The sequence below is a fragment of the Oncorhynchus mykiss genome, chromosome 25 (assembly GCF_057628025.1).
Source record: "Oncorhynchus mykiss isolate SJ-2025 chromosome 25, ASM5762802v1, whole genome shotgun sequence".
NCBI classification, from domain to species: domain Eukaryota; kingdom Metazoa; phylum Chordata; class Actinopteri; order Salmoniformes; family Salmonidae; genus Oncorhynchus; species Oncorhynchus mykiss.
This window is the reverse complement of record NC_143046.1, coordinates 61,088,699-61,111,460: the sequence shown is the minus strand read 5'-3', so window position 1 is coordinate 61,111,460 and position 22,762 is coordinate 61,088,699. Positions and strand designations below refer to the sequence as shown.

The 22,762-nt window shown below is 44.4% G+C and overlaps 2 protein-coding genes and 1 long non-coding RNA gene across 4 annotated transcripts in view; 2 read left to right on the top strand and 1 right to left on the bottom strand.

The window, feature by feature from the left end:
* Positions 1-22,762, bottom strand: part of LOC149972080 (uncharacterized) — a 185,096-nt gene that overhangs the window by 106,557 nt on the left and 55,777 nt on the right. The gene's annotated exons all lie outside the window — the stretch shown is intronic.
* Positions 1-22,762, top strand: part of LOC110505404 (SR-related and CTD-associated factor 8) — an 86,473-nt gene that overhangs the window by 41,919 nt on the left and 21,792 nt on the right. The gene's annotated exons all lie outside the window — the stretch shown is intronic.
* The window catches only part of LOC110505403 (rho guanine nucleotide exchange factor TIAM2), a 104,925-nt gene continuing 96,512 nt past the window's right edge, over positions 14,350-22,762 (top strand). Inside the window, exon 1 of the mRNA XM_036962805.2 lies at positions 14,350-14,521. The gene's annotated coding sequence lies outside the window, so the exon portion shown is untranslated. The remainder of the gene's footprint in view (positions 14,522-22,762) is intronic.

Here is a 22,762-nt window from a genome sequence, read left to right as displayed (position 1 = left end):
CATAGGAGCTGTCCACCGTAGAGCCGATTGTGTTCGGCACCTCTTACAGCTCTCCCGTCCTTGCCCTCTTCAACTTCACCCTGTGTTTCTCACGCCCTACCAGAATACATGTTTATCTACGGGCTTCACGCCTGGCTTTAGAATGGTGCAGAATCTCTCGAAGTGGTCAACGTCTTTGTCGGTCACTCTTCCCCTCCAGAACTTATTCTAATCCATGTTCATTGAAGATTCCACCTGCCAGTGCTTCCACTTCTCATCATGTGACTTGGTTGTTCAGACTTCCAGGAAGTGTCTCTGCATTGACAACTAGCCCACGTTCCTTCCTATTAGGTAAGGCTGTGAAATTATAGATGTCACTGGCATTAATTCAATGACCCTGAAATAAAAGCATATTCTCTACTGGGAGCCTCACGTTCTCCCACATATCACCCGGGCCCAGAGCTGGGAGCCATGATGGTAAGGCTTAGGTTGGCTGATCACTCTGGGAGATGGGGAGGGTGGACCACAGCTTTCTGTCTGCAACCTGAGATTGCGTGTTCACTCGTTGAGTTCAAGTGAACACACCTTTACACCCCCTGGCATTCAACCTCTCTGGCCTACAAAGCAGGCTGGAGGGGCGAAGGACAGTTGGTACACGATGGGAACGCAGAAGACAGCCCACCACTATATCTGAACCCTTAACTCTCCTTAGGGAACCTACTCATACTTTCCTAATCATACCTTTCTAAGGATAATTGGCGCCTTAGTACGTTGTAATAAAGGTACGTTACCGCCTGTGAGTCATCAGCCATTCGTTTTCTTTATATATTCAATCGAGTTTAGAACATGTTTTCATGGCTGACATTTTGAAATTCAATAGGCCTAATCAAGGACCTTGTCAAGCACTAAAGCACTATATAAAGGTCAATTCCACACTACATCATGTCTCGGTACTTACGGTTAAACGTTTCAGCAGTGAGGCAATATGCTGACCTAGCACTCACCTATCGCTGCACATTACATACGTAGTGCAAAAAGTCTTATAGACATGGCAGAGGATTGTTCCTCAGAAGATACGCATAAACCAGCCATCTGGTTCTTGCTGTTGCCATACGGCCGCATAGCAGAACAAAAAGAGAGGAGGGATAGGCTGGAGGGGGGGGGGGGGGGGGGGTTGCTGTGTTGCTCGCCGCATCTCCTCCAGCCCACAGCCCACTGCGATGCCAGAAAGGCGCTCTGTGCCTGGCTGAGGGAAGTGCTTAGTCAGCAGAGCTCTCTCTGTCTGAGCACATCTCCCCCTGTTTAACGGCAGGAAATAACATCCTTTATTGACTATAGTTAGCTTGTAGTGCTAACCAGATACATGGTAATCATATTCTGTCTCATAGATTTCTAGGCCTAGTTATTGTAGGTTATAACTGATATATATATTTATATATATATATATATATATATATATATATATATATTCTAGTATACATTCCCTACCAACTGAGAGACGGTCCTGTGTGGCTGTTGGTAGAGCATGGCACTTGCAACGCCAGGGTTGTGAGTTCGATTCCCACGGGGGACCAGTACGAACTAATATGAAAATGTATTCACTCATTACTGTAAGTTGCTCTGGATAAGAGCGTCTGCCAAATGACTCAAATGTAAACATGTATAGCAGCCAAGTTAAAAGAGCAGCCCTTTGCTACTCACAGTGTATCTCGATGCAGCATCCAACCTACTACAGTAGTTGTTCTACCTCCAACTCAGTCAGTCAATGCAGATGAATTATGGAATCATGACCAGGGCTTGTCCTCTCATTCAAGAGGCTTGCACCTGAGTTGCGAAGATGAAATCTGTACAGAGTCATGGAGGTTACTAAATCCTTCCTCCCACTACTGTATCAATCCAGGCAGTCAGGTCAGTTCAGTACTTACTTCCCAGCAGGAGACAGACCCAGTAAACCAACATCTGGCTTCAGGGGTGGAGGAGAGGAGGCTGCAGTGCACACAGAGAAAGCACACAGGGCTTTCACATAAGTTAACATGTTTAATTGGTAGCACTGACTTAAAGTTAGGCGCACATCATTCAATTTAGGAGCACCAGAAACAATAGTTTTAATTGATTGAGACACAGCCTATATTAGTGCTATGAATTCTAGCTACTTCTGAAATACATGTTGTGCCTATTTTGAGCCAGATCCTGCTGGAACAAGATCCGGTACCTCTGTTTTGGACTGCTGCGTTCCGGAACCTATTTGCCAGGATCCGGTACCTTTGTTTTGGACTGCTGCGTTCCGGAACCTATTTGCCAGGATCCGGTACCTTTGTTTTGGACTGCTGCGTTCCGGAACCTATTTATCAGGATCCGGTACCTCTGTTTTGGACTGCTGCGTTCCGGAACCTATTTGCCAGGATCCGATACCTCTGTTTTTTAGACTGCTGTGTTCCGGAACCTATTTGCCAGGATTCGGTACCTCTGTTTTGGACTGCTGCGTTCCGGACCCTATTTGCCATAATTCTGTACCTTTTTGTGGCGTGAACAATATAAAAAATATATATAATCGGAAAAAAGGATCAGAGTTAAATCAGATTTGACTCTCTTTAATTATTCTGCAATGGAAACACGCAGTGGTGAGATTCTGTAAGGTAATGTTTCAGCCTATTAATGATGATAAAAGTTAAATAGACCCTATTACTATATAAAATAAAAAATCACTATTGTAGGCCAACTAATCTGTAAGTACAATCAATGAACCAACAGCATTGTGCTACGGTGTTCTCTCCCAGCCTCATGGATAGAATGTTTTAATGTAGAATAAGCTATCCCAGTCCATACAGTATACATAATAATACATTCCACACTGAAAGGTGATTTACTAGTTGGTAAAAATGTTCATTCGACCAATTATGTACCAAATAAATCAAATGTTATTTGTCACATGCGCCCAATACAACTGGTGTAGACTTAGCCGGGAAATGCTTACTTACAAGCCCTTAACCAACAATGCAGTTTTAAGAAAGTATTAAATATATGGTATTTTTTGTTTTTCTGCCGCGCAAAATATTCGGAAGGCTATGTACAGTGCATTCGGAAAGTATTCAGACCAGGTGACTTTTTCCACATTTTGCTATGTTACAGCCTTATTCTAAAATGGATTAAATCGTTTCTCCATCCTCATCAATACCCCAGAATGACAAAACAAAAACAAGTTTTTAGAAATGTTTGCTAATTTATAAAAAATAAAAACAGACAAGTATTTAAACCCTTTGCTATGAGACTCAAAATTGAGCTCAGGTACATCCTGTTTCCATTGATCATCCTTGAGATAATTCTATAACTTGATTGGAGTCCACGTGTGGTAAATTCAATTGATTGGACATGATTTGGAAAGACACACCCTGTCTATATAAGGTCCCACAGTTGACAGTGCATATCAGTGCAAAAAACAAGCCTTTAAGTCAAAGGAATTGTCCGTAGAGGACAGAGACAGGATTGTGTCGAGGCACAGATCTGGGGAAGGGTACCAAAAAATGTCTGCAGCATTGAAGGTCCCCAAGAACACAGTGGTCTCCATCATTCTTAAATGGAAGAAGCTTGGAACCCCCAAGACTCTGCCCAGAGCTGGTCGCTCAGCTAAACTGAGCAATCGGGGGAGAAGGGCCTTAGTCAGGGAGGTGACCAAGAACCAGATGGTCACTCTGACCGAGCTCCAGAGTTCCTCTGTGGAGATGGGAGAAACTTCCAGAAGGACAACCATCTCTGTAGCACTCCACAAATCAGGCCTTTATGGTAGAGTGGCCAGATGGAAGCCACTCCTCAGTAAAAGGCACATGACAGCCTGATTGGAGTTTGCCAAAAGGCCCCTAAAGGACTCTTTGACCATGAGAAACAAGATTCTCTGGTCTGATGAAACCAACCATCACGTCTGGAGGTAACCTGGCACCATCCCTACGGCGAAGCATGGTGGTGGCAGCATCATGCTGTGGGTATGGTTTTTAGCGGTAGGGACTGGGAGACTAGTCAGGATCGAGGGAAAGATGAACAGAGCTAAGGACAGAGGAATATTTGATGAAAACCTGCTCAGGACCTCAGACTGGGGAAAAGTTTCACCTTCCAACAGGACAACGACCCTAAGCACACAGCCAAGACAACACAGGAGTGGCTTAGGGACAAGTCTCCGAATGTCATTGAGTGGCCCAGCCAGAGCCCGGACTTGAACCCGATTGAACATATCTGAAGAGACCTGAAAATAGCTGTGCAGCCACGCTCCCCATCCAACCTGACAGAGCTTGAGAGGATCTGCAGAGTGAAATGGAAGAAACTCCCCAAATACAGGTGTGCCGAGCTTGTAACGACAAGCCCAAAAAGACTAGAGGCTGTTATCTCTGCAGAAGGTGCTTCAACAAAGTACTGAGTAAAGGGTCTGAATACTTATGTAAAAGTGTTATTTCAGTTTTTTATAAATTTGCAAAAATGTCTAAACCTGTTGGTGCTTTGTCCTTATGGGCTATTGTGTGTAGATTGATGAGGGGGGGAACGATTTGATACATTCTAGAATAAGGCTGTTACGTAACAAAATGTGGAAAAAGTCTAGGTCTGAATACTTACCGAATGCAATGTAAGCTATTGTATAATGGCACAATAATGTTTTAATTCAGGCTTTCTTTGGGGGCTTGGGCACTAATATGCATATGCGTCAAATGCTTTGAATTAATCAGCACCTTTAGAAAGCTCTGTCCATTTCAGCACCATAGTAGCCAAACCGGTCCCTCGGAGCACACAAACACAGGCCTATACACACTAAACACACAGAGCCAGCCAGCCCTCCCATCACACTGCAATACAAGTTTTTAACATCTATGGGAACTAACACACTAACAGTTATTCTGGTAGTGTGGTGGAAAACGGAAGCCCTGATCATGGGATTCAGTTTGTGTCCCTCAGGAATCACTGGCATTCACAGATGGCCTAACTAATAAAACACAGCGATTTGAAGGTCATCTCAAACGTGGGGAACTAAGATTGTTGTCTGAAGTATAACCAACGCAGCCGAAGGTGTTAATGAAATAGGCCTACTGGTTCCCAAGCCCTCCTTTACCATGGGCTCTATCTTCACACTAGATGAGAGGAGGAGGGAGATGGTGTCTGTAAATAAGAATGTAGCGTGGGAAGGTATGAATGTGGCTATACTGTTCCATGCTATGTCAAGCCTCAGACAGTCCTTGATTACCATCCCTACAGTATATTAGAGCCTGTTTCTGCCCAGAGCCATAGACCGCTCATTTTACTGGAATCCTATGAAGCTCCAGTGCCAACCAGCCAGGGTGTCTGGTCTGTGCCAAGTGGGTACATGCCACACACAACCCCCACACAGGCCCACAGGGGCATAGCAGAGGCCGACCTCTGCCAGGCTGGAGTACTCAGCGGGGGAGACTGGCACCAGAATGAAAAGGAGTGGAGCAGGAACAGAACTCATTCCTTCCCTAGCTGGCAGTGATACCCAGGTGGAGGTGATTATCTGTTGGGTTAGATTAAGGCAGAGAAGTTCCCTGTTGTGAGGAACTTCATTAGTCTTTGGCACACACAGACTGCAGTAGGTTGTTTTGCAAAGAGTTTTTTTTACTTTTGCATGAGGAGGAATCACCTTATCTCCTCTTCACAATCTCTTCATAATTCCATCTCTGTTCCAGAGATCTACAAATAATATTTCTTCCTTATTTCGCTGTACTAATGAGCATATGACGTCTAGGGTACAGTAGTATGAGGACCTTGGATTGAGAAGTTTTTGTGATTTGTAGTGTAGAAGACAGTGTAGGTGCACTAGTTGTCCATCAGGGGTCAGTGTGAGGCTACTACAGTCACATCTACTGGTATGTGGCCTTTTTGTTCTTCAGTCGTGACTTGTGTGTGACAGACAGACAGTGTTGGAAATCTGCAATGCTCACCTCTTATACAGATTGTACCAGTTTAATAGGGAGAATCTCGATTCCTTGCCGCCCAGAATATCTTTACTGAAATCAGCCTGCATATCTGTAGCTGCCTCAATGCATATGAGAGAGAGAGAGTCCACTGAGGGCCGTCGGTGGAATCTCCATCTGAGCTCAGAGGCTGGCAGAGTAATTATTCCCTCTATGGGACTCAGTATAACTGCTGTCTCCAGGAGGACTTGGATAGGGTCTCTTATCACACACAGCAGGCTGGCTAGGGCCCCACCTCACGGCCCTCAGAGCCGTCCGCACCTCACCTTACTCAGAGTTAAAGCCCAGTCAAAGATTCACCTACCGCAATATATATCTGGGATGGCCAATTAACAAAGGAGGAAGGTTTTTGAGTCAAGATTCATGTTCTTTACCGTCTCATCTAATTAAATGGGTATAGTATCTAGTTACCAAGGAGAACACTCATTTAAATGAAGAGGGCTCGAATCGTACATTCAGAAGTACACAGTGAATAAGTTGAGCAGCAGTTTGATATTGCTCTGAGTGTCAGCTACTCTTGGAAAATGAAAGTTCAATTAAAAAAAAAACACTTTAGCTCTGAGCAGAAGCATGCAGACAGCTCACAATCTCAGGGAAGCGCTCTGTTTGCAGATCAGTCTCGTAGGATGTTTGCAGAATGGGGGGGGGGGGGGTGTTGTTAGCAGACGTGACCATGTAAACTCCTGCTATCACAGCCTGAATACAATATTTCAGTCACTACAATTTGAACCCCTACTACTACTACAGACACGTGTGCACATTCACTGTTAGGGACAGCCTTCTATCCGTTTCTGTGCATGGATTGCGGAAATATCAGTGAACACATATCTCAGCTATTTGCATACGACCTTGTCCTCTGTATGCCATACAGATACAGAGAGGTGACATTGTCAGGGATGGTTGGCTTCTCCAATACCAGTTAGGCTGTCCGTCTTAAACCACCTCTCGGCGATCCTGTCCTTTGTCTGAAACAGACAGGCAGGTCTTAGGGAGAGGCTGGGGTTAGAGATTGTTCATCACCCCTCCTGAGAGTTCAGCAGGTTCAGCGTGGAAAAGCAGAGGACTCTGAGAAAGGAGCAGGGAGGTGACCGCAGTCAAGGAGACGACATTTAACAAGCTAAGCACTCCCAATCTTTGAGTCCTCCCCCCTCTCTCTCTATCATATCTCTCTACAGGCACAGGGGTAGGGAGTTTATTAAACGTGCTCCGAGAGCGAGGGAATGAGTGAAAGACGGGAGTGAGGGATGGAGAGAGCAAGCAAGTGCTCAACAGCACAGTACAGGAGCCATGAAAATTGGGAATTTCTAAACCTCAAATGTTGCAGGGCAAGATTGACAGAGGGATTGGCGAGCCACAGGACATTTGTGTCAGTCCTGCACCTACACAGTCTAACACACACACACGTATCCAACAAAGGACCTCAGAACACCAAGAGTCTGTCAAGGAACTGTCTGTAAAAACTGATTGTTATTCTCTCTGACTAACAGTGCCTCAGGACATGCCACCTGGTTCAGCAGCCTCTGAGAATAACGCTTCATTGTTTCCATTAGGGAATGGCTGTGAGATCCCTGTCAGAGGTTGTCCCTTTCCCTCACTGCGTTCACATAAAACACACAACTGGTGATTAGCCCTGGAGGAGTGCCTTTTTGCTGTTTTGTTTATAAGTGGGCGGAGCAGATTGCCTCGTGGGAATGGGACTTCACTCAGCATAAACACACACTCTTAAAAACGTCAACATCAACGACCTCGGAGTCGTTTTGATTCATAAACATATTGAGGTTACTGATGCAAAATCAAATTATTTATACTCAATTCCAGGTTATAAGTTAAAAGTCATTATCTTTGCATGCTGTGCAATTGGTTCAAAAAGGAAAATACTTTTTTTGCTCCAAAAAGGATGGAGCCCACAGCTAACTCAGTCTGATTTGGGAACCCTGAATGTCAGTGTGTAGACGTCTTCAGGAGAAAAGCCTGCCTTGTGATTCCAATCAATTAAAGCCATATCTCAATCTCGGCGCTCGTGCTCGCATGAAGCAGGAAATCAAATGTCGTGCTCACGAGTTAACCCCATGTGGAGTGCTTCAAACCACCTCCCCCTCCTGTGGCGTGCTCCAATCTGCTGTGTGTGGCTTGTCAATATTGCCCATGAGGGTTCCTCTACCCCACTGATGGGGATGAAACATTAATGATTATGTTTCATAATGGCCAGCGGGCATCTGGGGTCCCCTGGGAACCCTTTCCCCCTCCATATTTAATCTGATTGGGCTTCCTTCTCCCTCCTTCACACTGATTTAGTATCCATTTCCAATGAGCTCTGAGACTGGGAGTGCTAGAAATGGCCGTCGTCCGTTAACGAGGCCTCAGAAATGTATCCACTCATCCACTAAATAGAGGAGCTTCCCTGGTTCCATCCTCTCTGAGGACTGGGGCTGACATCTCTGAAGGGCTGAGGAATCAACAGCCTCTGTGACGGTCAGGGCCCGTGGCTGGTATTGTGACAGGAAGGAACAGGGCCTGATCTGGAGCAGATGCCATTAACGTAAGCCAGAGACCGTCAAGCCAGAGAAGAAAGTCTATGTCCTAGAGAGTATGGAGGATTGAAAAACATGTATTTTCACACTGCCGCATTCTCCCCTCCTCTCAGCCTTACTCCATCCCCAGGGGCATTTTCTCCCATCATGTACTATGTATGTGGAAAACTATGCATGTTCCACCCCGGCAAATGAGATGACAGATGAGTAATGGGATGGCATATTAGAGTAGTGCTGATGCTGCATAGTGTCTCCTCTCCCCTCCTCAACAGGTCGATTTATGACCAGACGCTCCTTGTCCCAGTCAGGTGGCCTGACAACAGGGACTTACTCTGCGTGGGCTGCCTAGTGTATCGATCAGGACGAGGAGGGAGGCGGTAGTGGAGAGGGGCGGGGGTTAGCTTATGCATGAATAAACAGGTTTCTGCCCGGGCGTCTGTCTGCCTGCTGCACCCCTCCTTTACACCCCCACCCCATTCCCTGGCTGGTGAAAATTAGAAACATGAACCTGGCATACGCCGTCCGAGAGCTCGTCTCCAATAAGAGTAACTGTGAGGGGGGCAGAGAGGAGAGCGGGTCGGGCCTGGCTGGGAGGGAAGAGTAGACATTTGTCAAGCTGCTAGGGCCAATGCTACTGGAAGGGAAAGCTCTGTGCCAGATGAGGGAAAGGGATGCAATAGGTTACTGCAGTGGCCATAAAATACACAGGTTGTCCTGCTATCTCTTCTACATGCATACACACATGTCCAAACTCAACACGCACCCCCAGATAACCACACACACACACACCGGGTTGGAGTGAGTATCCCACGCAGTGGTAGCCGTAGACTCTCGCTGCTATTATTGGCTATCGGTCAGAGGATAGGAGAGTGGTCGCGTCCTTTGCCCTTCTCAAGGAGACTTTAGCGCCAGACACACACACTCTTATCATCTGACTGAGTCAGACAGCCCAACGTAGCCCAGCGCAGCAGCTCCACCACTGGGAAGATTAGCAGATTTCACAGCCTGAATGAAAACATTTCAGAGCCTCGTGTAGCACATTCATTATCTATTAATAGCATAATAAATAGGTAAGAATTGGTATGAAGACATAGTTGTATTAGGTTTAAACACCTTTACACAATAAGCCTGTAATTATCTAAATTGTTGTTTTCTGTACCGGATGCAGCTGAACCTGTTGGTGTTTAAGTTCTTTTGGACTGTAAACACAGTTGCCATGGACACCTCCGCAATGCCTATTAACATGCAGGCTAGAGACAGGCTAGCCCGGGTCAGACCGTTTTAGCGACATGCTGGTGCCATATTAACAACTAGCTCCTCCTGGTCAGTCAGTCATTTCCTATGTCTGTGAGGTGATCGGTCTCCGTGACAGACAGGCATGTGGAGGTTGTCATTACTGACTGTTTTCCATCGCCTCTGATTCTGAATTTGGTTCATTCTTCATTAGTGAAAGGGAAATTAACGGCCACAGCGCATGACTTTAATAACGTAACTTAGCAGGCCTCTGCTCTACTCATTTTGTATGGGTGTGAAAGTAGTGCTTAGCAGGAACTCTGGGTAATGGGGGTGTGGAGTGTTACCTTGCAACAACAAAACATACCGTCATAAAACGGAAGTCAGAATTCTATCAATACAGCACTTTACACTTTATAGGGCCATTTATTTTGTTTAGTCACTCATAACTATCCAGTTGAAGAGCTCTATTTACGTCATACATATTTTCCTTTTGTGCGAATCACTATCTCGGCTGTTTTTCATTTTCAAACCTAATAACCTTTTCAAGGTAGTTAAGTTTAGTTTGTTGCTGGTCTTACAGCGTTAGAGTAGGGCATAATTGTGCCAATGCCTGATATGTTAAATCATATTAAGCTCCTAAGTGGTTCATGGAATTTAGCTCATTGGAATCAGGCTTGTCCAATTCTGACATAACGTAACCTCAGTTCCCAATCACTGTTTATTTGCGCTATATTTCTTGTTGACTATAAGCTATGAACATTCTACTAACCCAATATTGGCTATTTGTCTATAGAGACACTGTAAGTGTACCAGACCTGTTGCACTAGCCCCTTATGGACTCCTGTGAACTAATAAATTATTGGGTTTATACAATGAGTCATGGAACCAGAAGTAGGTTAACATGATAAGCTAGTCATTTCAACTCTCAAGCTATCACTGACACATCTAAGACACCAGCTATTTAAAAGGCTTCAAATGATTTAGCTTTCATTGAAGTAACATTCTCTGGGCTCTGCAGTCTCTTTCTGAATCACAAATGGCCCTTATTTCAAGACGGAAGACTTTCTCATGCGAAATGTTATATTTGGATGTCTACATGCCTCTGTGAAGCTACAGTGTTAATGTTGACTTATATATTAGCTGAGGGGGAATCAGAAAGGCCACTACTGTACATGGTCTTCAGGACATTTTTAGATTACCGAGTGATGTCATGGCCACACATCATGCTGACCACCAAACGTTATATTTTATTTTCCCATTTTTGGACATGTCTGACCTGCTACTGTGTGCCACTGCCAGACTGTGATGGTCTAACGGCAAGACCAACAGCATTTTTCCGACAGGCAAATTTCCAATCGCGTCAGTGGCAAAGTCATGTACTATAGGTTTCCCGCAATATTACACTGAAACAGCAGGGGACCTCTACTGCAAATGTTCCCTCTACGGACAATATCATGTGTTTTATAATGTAGTGGGGCTTTGAGATCTCGACACAAGCCGCAAGGGTTACATTACAACTTGAGCTTCTCATAAATAACTCAAACCTCCCACATACCTTCCATTGACACAAATGCATGACTTGCGGTGTGAGGGTATCGCTAGTCAGATCACATGCTCCAAGCCTGTAGTGTGCCTCAGGTCAATAGGTTACCTCATTCCCATCAAACCTAAAAAAAAATATCACTACTGTATCTGCATCAGTAACGTGACTTGTGGTTTTGTGTCACTAGGGGAGCAGTCACAATCATTCACTCTCTCTCTCTCGCTCTGTCTCTCCTGTGTTTTAGTTTTTGTTCCCACAACATGAGCACAGGGTATCCGTATCAGGAACACGTCCTCTCCCTCCGTCTCTCTCAGTAGTGACACGGCGATGACTACAGTACAGTTATATCACCCGTGAGGCCCATCAGGTCTCGGGGTTTCCTGTTCACACTCATCCTGCTTATTGCGTATTTCTGTAGTTTTAAATGTGTATGTTGTATCTCGATGTGTATTGTGTACACAGGGCTTACCTGGAAAAGAGGCCCTCGGTCTCAGTGTTGACTCCCAGTTAAAATAAAGGTTAAGTCCATACAGTTTGATATGTCAGCCCTTGACAGCATCCAAACACAATGAGGGATGTCACAAGGACATCTACCACAGATACTGTCCTGCACTTGGATGTCACTGTCGACGAGCTGCTCGGATGCACTTCTCTATTTGTCACCATCGATTCCTTGTTAGTTGGCACATTAGGAGACTGTATGCTCTATTACTGGGACTGCATTTAAGACCTGTCTTGGTCAATTACATGTAAAGGGCATTTCAAAGGGGTCGGTTTTTACACCGCACCCCTGGGTGCGTTCACAGACTTTGTACGGTTGTAGTCTATGCAGAGATTCCTAGCTATGTCATTTGTAGTATACCGCAGATGCACAGAGGTTGTATATAGAAGGGGCTTTTTATACAGAATGCTCCGTTTTAGAAACGGGACACAGGCAACCAGTTGTTTTTGGGTGTGGTGAGTGACTTATGTGTCTGATTACAGTCTTACTGTAGACTCACTCACACCAGACCCGGGTTCAAAGACTATTTCTGGTATTTCAATTCATTTAATGCATTTCAAAACAAGTATTCAGATAAACTATATTTGAAAAAACTAGTTGTTGAATGTAAATACTTGGAAAGTATTGGAAAGAAAATACTCATACACTCCCTTGCATTTAACCCAGGTATTTGAAATACGTATTTGGAAAATACTTCCAAATACAATTTGGTTGAGAAATTGTTTTTTACAACAACAAAAAACATGAAAAAGACTCATAAGTACTTGTTTTGGGCTGTGTATTTAAAAAATACTCAAATACACAGAAAAGGGCATTTAAATAACAAATACTCAAATACACATTTTATCCCACAAAGACTGCACCAGACAAAGCCCACTCATTTTTCCCAGCTACCCTATTATATACACCACATGATAAATTACCATGGCAATTACAGACAGTGAACAGCCAAACTACGGTCTAGTAGTGGGTAATAATGACTGGATCACACTGTACAATAGCCACTGGTGAGAAGGAAAGGGTGAGAAAATCACTTAGCAGGGGGTTGCTCCCCCCTGACGACCCTATTACAGCAGCCAGAATTGGAGATGAAACTAGTGCTGGAAGTGAATGGTGGGACTGGATGTCCTGTACCGGAGTCGTTCTCAAGTCTCAGCCTCAATTCAAACAGGGAAGGTTGATAGCTGGGCTGGGTAGACAGAGGTGTGTGCCTGTGCTTGTAGGGTGAGTGCTAACTGTCTAGCTGGCCTGGACTGGGACATGCCCAGGCTAAACCTTGTCCAGACCAGGACAGTGTTACTGTCTGGGGACAGAGAAAGGACCTGATAGGAGACAGGATGTCCGTCAGTGCCTATTAGAGGTAATGAGATGCAGGGTGACTGTGAGCAGCCAGGAGCTCTCCTGAAAGCTGCCAGACGACAGCAGACAAAGGCTCTGCATGTCACTGTCCAGAATGGAACGGATTACCGGACACTACACATATGGGGATCTGTGTCACATCAATTGCTGCATATATGTTTAACTTATTATAACATCCATTATCTGTCATATATACATCAAGATTTCTATGACTGTATTAAAGAAAATTGGTCCTATTTGAGCCAAATTATATAGTGAGTGTATTACTCTGAATAACATAACTACATTTTTTTTATTGTATGTATTCAGATATAACCTTTTAGCAATTTATCACGTTAACATATTGTAATCCTTTTGGATTTCTTTGACGGGCATAATCATATCATATGAATAACATTATCTAGTTAGTTTATTAGCCAGAGGGCATTTTGTATAGTCATGTAAATCCGCCCCCCCGCAGCTGTGTGCAGAATGATGATGGTCCTACATTAAAGAGCAGAGCTAGACATACAGTATCTGCCAGAACAATAGACCAGCCACAGATAAACATCTCCATTCAGCCCTCAATAGCTGCTGTAAATATGATGTGCAGATTACAGTACTTGTGGCTGCCAGGGGGGAGGCAAACCATAGATGTGTGTGTGTGTGTTTGGTGGCAGTCATGTGGCTCACAGCAGAACATGAAACACAAGGCCAGATCATGTTAATGAGCATGGGAGACCAGCAATACCTGTCCTTCTGGTAGTGTTATCTGACAAGCATTTACTACCATGCTCTGCTGCTGTAGGCCCACTATGCAGTTTACCTGAGTCACAGCCACATAACATGTCTTATCTATCTTCTTTGTCGTGAACAAAACATGTTTCCTTTTGGTGTGCTTATCTGTTGATCACACAAATGTTTCGTGACAGACAAGACACAGCTGTAAAAAGGACATGGAAAATATGTTCAGGCTGAAGTCTGCTGGATTCTGATCTATAGACCGCTGTAAAGTAGCCTTTATTACTACGACAAGTACTTTCAGTTTTAAAAAAAACTAAAACATTCAAACGAGACCATTAATAAAAGTAGAGATGCATGCGTTTCCATGTAATTGTGCATTTGCTCCATGACTTCGCTTGGTAGTCGAGTCAAGTCTGGTGTCCGTCAGCTAGAGGCGTGGTGAAGTCCCTCCACATCTGGGAGGAGTCCACTATCTCGGCGTTGGCAGTGACTCGTAACCTAGAGAACACTGCGTTGGAAAGCATGGGACCACGGTGGGTGAGACCCGGAGACAGCGCTGGTGTTATCAGACAAATTACATAGACCACTAAGTGTAGCCATTGTTTATGAGTTTACGCAAAATACGGAACACTATTCAACGGGAGTTAAGAACAGTATTCTCTGACAATATTGTAAACCGGTAAGTTGATCAACGAACTTATTTTGCTATTGTAAAAGAAGCGACTTCTTTCATTTAGGCAAGCGTGCGCGTCTCCACATCGTCCACAGTAAACACACTATAGGCTAGTATTTCGTTGAATTGCGTTTCTTTGAGTTGCATTATTAATAAATGAATTTTTGAAAATATTTCTGTGAACTTTTATGGAAACCAAAGTACTGTCATTGTACTTGTGCCCATTATAGCTGTTGCAGCAGTACCCAAACAATAAAGCGTTATACTTACTTGTGCATTAGCTACCAGCTGTAGACTAGCTGCTCACCAAGTGAACCTGAAAGGGACTATTTTAAACGTAATGTGGTGGTGATCTCTCTCACAAGATTGCGTAGATGTGTGGGCAAGTGTCCTTCCTCAGTGTACTTTCCTCTTGACCCCTTTGGTCGCTCTCATTGAACTAAACGTTGAATCACTGGTGATGTGTCTGAGTCTCTATATTTGCTTTCTTCCCATTCATCATTTGGCTTGTGTGGTTTAGAATGCATAATTTGAGTCACTTAAGGGTCTATACCAAATTATTCCTAGATGGATATATATATATTTTTTTTTTTCCTATGACAATCTTCAATGTGTTTTTAAAATATATATTTTTTTATAGCAGTGGTGGCAAAGTTAGCCGGGGTCATAGTTAATCAAATGTTATTGGTAACACACACATATTTAGCAGATGTTATTGCGGCTGTAGCGAAACACACTAACTGCATTGAAAGAATGGCAGTCTCTGACCAAACATTTTAGAGGCCATCATCCTGGCCCGCAGAGACATTTATTTTTTTAAAGCTAATTTCCTGCAAATTTGTTGTTGTTGCTATGGACAGAGATACCCTTTTAGCATTTTAAAGCTAGTTTCTGCAGTTGTATACATTTTGTCATGGGGCTGATAGGAAAATTGCAGTTTTAAAGCTAATTTCTTGCAATTCTACACATTTTGACATGGGGCTGAGAGAAAATTTGCTACAGTGCCTTTGGAAATTATTCAGACCCATTGACATTTTGTTAGGTTACAGCCTTATTCTGAAATGTATGAGTTTTTTCCCCTTCATCAATCTCCACAATACCCCATAATGACAAAGCAAAAACAGGTTTAGAAATGTATGCAAATTTATAAAAAAATAAAAAATAAAGTAAATATTACATTTGCATAATTATTCAGACCCTTTACTCAGTACTTTGTTGAAGCACCTTTGGCAGCGATTACAGCTTTGTCTTCTTGGTTATGACACTACAAGCTTGGCACACCTGTATTTGGGGAGTTTCTCCCATTCTTCTCTGTAGATCCTCTCAGGCTCTGTCAAATTGGATGGGGAGTGTTGCTGCACAGCAATTTTCAGGTCTCTCCAGAGATGTTCGATCCAGAGAATTTCAATTCAGGATTCTGACTGGGCAACTCAAGTACATTTGAGACTTGTCCTGAAGTTACTACTACGGTGTCTTGGCTGTGTGCTTAGGGTCATTGTCCTGGAGCAGGTTTTCATCAAGGATCTCTCTCTACTTTGCTCCGTTCATCTTTCCCTCGATCCTGACTACTCCCAGTCCCTGCCGCTGAAAAATATCCCCAGAGCATGATGCTGCCACCACCATGCTTCACTGTAAGGATGGTGCCAGGTTTCCTCCAGACGTGACACTTCGCATTCAGGCCAAAGAGCTCAATCTTGGTTTCAACAGAGAATAGAATCTTTAGGTGCCATTTGGGTAACTGCAAGTGGGCTGTCATGTGCCTTTTACCGAGGAGTAGCTTCCGCCTGGCCACTCAACCATAAAAGCCTGATTGGTGGAGTGGTGCAGGGATGGTTGTCCTTCTGGAAGGTTCTCCCATCTCCACAGAGGAACTCTAGAGCTCTGTCAGTGACCATTGGGTTCTTGGTCACCTCCCTGACGGCCCGGCCCGTCTCCCCCGATTACTCAGTTTGGCCGGGTGGGCCAACTCTAGGAAGAGTCTTGGTGGTTCCAAACGTCTTCTATCTAAGAATGGAGACCACTGTGTTCTTGGGGACCTTCAATGCTGCAAAAATGATTTGCTACCCTTCCCAAGATCTGTGCCTCTACACAATCCTGTCTCGGAGCTCTACGGATAATTCCTTCGACCTCATGGCTTGGTTTTTACTCTGACATGCACTGTCAACTGTGGGACCTTAATGTAGACAGGTGGGCTTCTTTCCAAATCATGTCCAATCAATTTAATTTACTACAGGTGGACTCCAATGAAGTTGTAGAAACAGGAAGACCAATGGAAACAGGATGCTCCGGAGCTCAATTTTGAGTCTCATAGCAAAGGGTCTGAATACCTAATGTAAATAAGATATTTAATTCTAATAACCTGTTTTCGCTTTGTCATTATGGGGTATTGTGTGTAGATAGCTGAGGAAATGTTCTTATTTAATGCATTTTAGAATAAGGCTGTAACGTAACAAAATGTGGAAAAGGTCACAGGGTCTGAATACTTTCTGAAGATGCTGTAATTTCCTGCAATTCTACACATTTTGCCATGGCTTTATGCTGTGTTCTTATGCTGTGTTCTTATGTGACTCTAACATTATAACACAATCCTGCTGCTGCTAAGTGGATGCTTTGCTGTAGGCCTTCATAATGATCAAATGCCACCTGAGGAGCCCATAGTCAGTTCTATCTACATAAAAAAAACACACACTCACTGCATTGAAATAATTAGGCTCCGTGCAATGGCGTTCTCAGTGCTTGCCTTGGGCAGGAGCTCACAAAAGTTTGGACACACCTACTCATTCCAGGTTTTTTCTTTATTTTTTGCTATTTTCTTCGTTGTAGAATAATTGTGAAGACATAAAAACTATGAAATAACACATGGAATCATGTAGTAACCAAACAAAGTGTTTAACAAATTAAATTATATTTGAGTTTCTTCAAAGTAGACGCCCGTTGCCTTTGACAGCTTTGCACTCTCTTGGCATTCTCTCAACCAGCTTCAAGAGTTACTCAGCAGTCAGCTGGAATGCATTTCAAATAACAGGTGTTGCTTGTTAAATGTTAATTTGTGGAATTTCTTTCCTTAATGCGTTTTGAGCTAATCGGTTGTGTTGTGACAAGGTAGGGGTGGTATACAGAAGATAGCCCTATTTTGTAAAAGACCAAGTCCATATTATGACAAGAACAGCTAAAATAACTACTGTTAGTGCTGATACCTCGATTTTTCTAAGGCTTGAGTTCCTGCACCTCTTAAAGGATATTATCTCAGAAGTTATGTGGTGCTCCTGCACCTCACTAAAAACGGTACCGCCACCCACGATGAGTACCGGCACCGATTTAAATCCAAGTCAAGCACGGGGCATTCTGCTATGCATAACAAAGCCCCAATAGATCAGTGAAACTGCATCAACCTGTGACTATGAAAGGCCTGGGGATGTTCAACACGTAGCTGGCATTAGTCTGAGAGGGTGTTTATTGTTTCCGTTTTTGTTTCACTGATTTATGTGGCCAGAAATGAGCCCAGCGTGACCGTAAACTTCAGTGGGCCTGCCTGCTCCCTTCCTCTGTGAGTTGTTTGGGTTGATTTTAAGGCGTCGGCATGCTTCAGTTCGGCTGGTGAGTAGCCGGACTCGGCTAGGAGAATCGAACAAGTGTGCTCGTATACACTCTTTTAAAAGACTTACGCTTGGAAAAACAAGAAAAAAGCGGTAATAGTAATTTTGCAGAGGAGGTCTTAGTCGTGCAAGTTTACATATATCTAAGATGTCTGGTGCAGTATTTCTCAATGAATGAAACTTTCATTATTAATCCCAATCACAGACGAAGGTGCGAAGACTTCAGCTACCGACGTCGGCTTGGCTTTTCGTGTGTGCCCGGACAGCCGAAGAAACCCTTACCGAAGTCCAAAACGACACAAAATGTCCTCATAATATTTGCACAAACTCTCCCAAACCATTTCGGCTGTGAAGCCTGTGGATGCCTTTACCCTCTGTCTTTGATGTTGGGGAACTGGGATGGTGGCTGTCGCCCTGTCGAGGTGCTCCGGGGCCACAGAGAGGCAACAAAAGGGCCCCTGGAATCCTGTAGTGCAGGGCTGGCGAGAGCAAACACACCCAGGGAGCAGAAAACAGGGACTGGAGGATAGACCAGGCATGCCTTTTGGCGCAGTGGGCTCTCTGTCATGGCAACCCAGCAACCTGGTGTCCGTTTGACTGTCACACACCCTCAGTGCTACATGCTGCTGCCTAGAGAATGGGTTTCATTAAACCACAGCCTAATGTTTTACTGGGAGACTGCTTATTACTGGTGTTTGTCTGTCTGAAGTCTCCTGTGGAGTTATGAGTCCTTGTGGCGCATTCCATACAGGATTTTACCTCAGTGTTTTACCCAAAAGGCTCAGACTTTTCTGTTTCCCTCTACATGGGCTGGTACCCGTGTCTCAGTGAGCCATGGCTCCTGCAGATCTGCTTTCTCTTGGGGCCCAAGCCAAGCCACTGGTACGTTGTGATTATGCAGATGTTGTTTCTGCTCTTCACAAGTCCACATTGTCAGCCCTATCAATGGAAACACAATTGCAAGAAAAAAAATTGTGCCCGAACAGCTGCAAGAACCCCTTGCCGAAGTCCAAAACGAACAAAAAACGTCACAAAATGTTGTCATAATATAGGCACAAGCTGTTTTTCCAAATAGTTTTGTCTGGGAAGCACGCGGACGCCGTAACACTGGTGTTAGTTGAGAAGCCGCATTGGTACTGTATACCACGGTAGAGAACTCACCTGGCTGGCACTGAACATTTGCTCATTGAGTTTGCACCCTCACTCACACAAAGATGCATTTAAGTTCAACTACAGAAGGGACCTCGATGCTTATTTAGAAGTTGTGAAGCTTGCGTTAATGTCTGTCCAAGGAACATTGTCCAGAAATGGAGTGCAGTTCACTGTTATCCAAGAATGTTCCTTGATTGTATACTCGAAGGGCTTTATATTTCAGCAGACAACTCTACTCTACTCCCCTTCCTGACGTTCTTTACACAGCACATGCTCATTCACATAATTGTTGTTATTGTCATGAGGGGCCAACTCTTTCAGAGGGCTTTAACACCACTGTAGGGTTAGAGACAAAACCACAAAGACCCAGGCATGCGGATCATCTTTTTTTTACAGCAGAGAAATGTGTGACCACAAGGAACATTGCATTCTATTTGTACTGCCCAAATAGGGTCTGCAGTCAGAATTGATATGGACAGAGTTCCTTGATTTTCTTTATGGAAACATACCAAACCATATGATTGTGTTATTTTCGCGCTCTTGATGTGACCTTTCAAGAATGGGATGTGTTCCCCTCGCATCTGCCCCTACCATTTTTGTTACAAAGTAAAGGTGGATTTACATTAGTAAAATATGTCTAGTGAGATCTATCTCTCTTCAACATCAGTTACACTTTTCTGTTTATTTTATTATTATTATTTTTACTATTTTTTTTTTACCCGCCTTTCTCCCCAATTTCGTGGTATCCAATTGTTTTAGTAGCTACTATCTTGTCTCATCGCTACAACTCCCGTACGGGCTCGGGAGAGACGAAGGTCGAAAGTCATGCATCCTCCGAAACACAACCCAACCAAGCCGCACCGCTTCTTAACACAGCGCGCATCCAACCCGGAAGCCAGCCGCACCAATGTGTCGGAGGATACATCGTGCACCTGCCCACCTTGGTTAGCGTGCACTGCGCCGGGCCCGCCACAGGAGTCGCTGGTGCGCGATGAGACAAGGATATCCCTACCGGCCAAACCCTCCCTAACCCGGACGACGCTAGGCCAATTGTGCGTCGCCCCACAGACATCCCGGTCGTGGCCGGCTGCAACAGAGCCTGGGCACGAACCCAGAGTCTCTGATGGCACAGCTAGCACTGCGATGCAGTGCCCTAGACCACTGCCCCACCCGGGAGGCCCTACTTTTCTGTTTATACTAGCCTTGACTGTGGTGTGAGCAAATCCACATTCCTGCTTCATGTGTGTGCAGTTATTAGCATATCGTAAATACACTATATTCAAAGGTATGTGGACACCTCTTCAAATGACTATTTCAGCCACACCTGCTGCTGACCACTGTATAAAATCGAGCACACAGCCATGCAATCTGCAGAATGACAGATTTGGACCTTGTCAGCTCGGGGATTTGAACTTGCAACTCTAACCACTAGGCTACCCTGCCGCACCATTACAAACATTGGCGGTAGAATGGCTTTACTGAAGAGCTCCATGACTGTCAACGTGGCACCGTCATAGGATGCCACCTTTCCAACAAGTCAGTTAGTCAAATTTTGGCCCTGCTAGACCAGCCTCAGTCAAATGTAAGTGCTGTTATTGTGAAGTGAAAACACCTAAGAGCAACAACGGCTCAGCCGCGAAGTGGTAAGCCACACAAACTCACAGAACAGGAGTGCTGAAGTGTGTAGCATGTAAAAAATCATCTGTCCTCGGTTGGAACACTCACTATTGACTTCCAAAGGCCTCTGGAAGCAACGTCAGCACAAGAACTGTTCGTCGGGAGCTTCATGAAATGGGTTTCCATGGCCGAGCAGCCGCACACAAGCCTAAGATGCGCAATGCCAAGCGATGGCTGGAGGGGTGTAAAGCTCGCCGCCATTGGACTCTGGAGTAGTGGAAACACGGTCTCTTGAGTGATTCATCACTTTTCACCATCTGGCAGTCTGACGGATGAATCTGTGTTTGGCGGATGCCAGGAGAACGCTGCCTGCCCCTATGCATAGTGCCAAGTGTAAACTCCATATTAATGCCCATGATTTTGGAATGAGATGTTTGACGAGGAGGTGTCCACATTCTTTTGGCCATGTGGTGTTTCTTAGTATATAGACAAACACAAGAATAGCAATTCAAATTATACAGTAGCTTCTCATCTAAACCATACTGCACATCATGTTGCACACGTGATTAATGCAACAATTCACGAATGTGTGGATATTTTCCGGAGTAGTGTGCGAGACATCTCTTAAAGAGAGATTTGAGTCTAGCTATGTATTTTTACACTACACAAGTATCTCTCCTGGACCTAGTCGTGTAGTTCAAAGAGGCTCTAAAGTGTTGTTGTAATGTTACCCTCTCGCTGGGTGGCACATATGGTCTCGAGGCATCTGCAACTCATCGCTCAAGTTAATTCACTTAATCAGTGTTGACACATTATGGAACAATAAGATAATTAAAACAAGCATTTTACTCAAGTTATTTCCTAATACACAGTGTGCTCATGTTTGTGTAATCTGTTAGACTGAACCTATTTAGCCAAAGGGAAAGGAGCTATGGACTTCCAACAGTTTGTGTTTTAGGTCCATGTCAAGCTAGACATCTTGATGCATGGTTGTTCTCCTCCCCATAAGCCATTTGGAAGGCTGTGTGCTGCGACGGCCCAACGTTAATTCTGAAGTGCTAGCAACTCTCAGAGAAGCACAAATGTTTCATGTCTTCCCTCTGCACATTTCTCTCCATATAAGGGTGTTTGGCTGGGACTTATCAGGCGTTGGTAATATCTGTGCTTATTGTCACGTTCCACACGGCCTTTTACTGTCTGTAGGTAGAGGCACTGTTAGGGGAACCACAGAAGCTCCCTCTCTCTCTCTGCTGTACATCCTGACTCTGACACAATGGAAAACAACCCTGTTTTTCTGCTCCACTATTGTTGATGGTCTATTCAAGGCCATTTCAACTGTTACACGATTGGACCACTGTACTGACTTACTTGAGCTGCTTGGCTACCATGGAAAAGCATAATGGCATGTGTATTGCAGTTTTTTGCCCCTGTGGCTGGAATTGTATTTGGCCTTTGAGGCAATGGGAGAAGAGTGATGTGCATGTAGTTTGGGCAGCTGTGTGTGGAGTAGAGCTATTAAAAGCAGGTGAGTTCAGGCCGGTGTCAACAGTGTCCTGGCAGGGACTTCACCACCGGCCTGGCTACCATACTGACAGGCAAATGGCTGGCACGACCACCACTTCCTGTCCCGTTGGCTCCCTCTCATCGCGAAAAGGACACAGGACACCAAACCATAGTTTGCCATTGGCTCACTCATAGGGGCGGATGTCCGGACCCAGATTTAAGCCAACTTCTGGCCTGAAAAGCCCTTTCAAATCAAGTCTCTCTTGTAAGATTTCGATCTTCAATTTAAGATTTAAAAGTGCTTTTCACTCGAGGGTTAGGCTTAATATCCGTCTGTGAAACGGCCCTGTTGTTTCCTAAAATCACTTCTGTGAAAGGC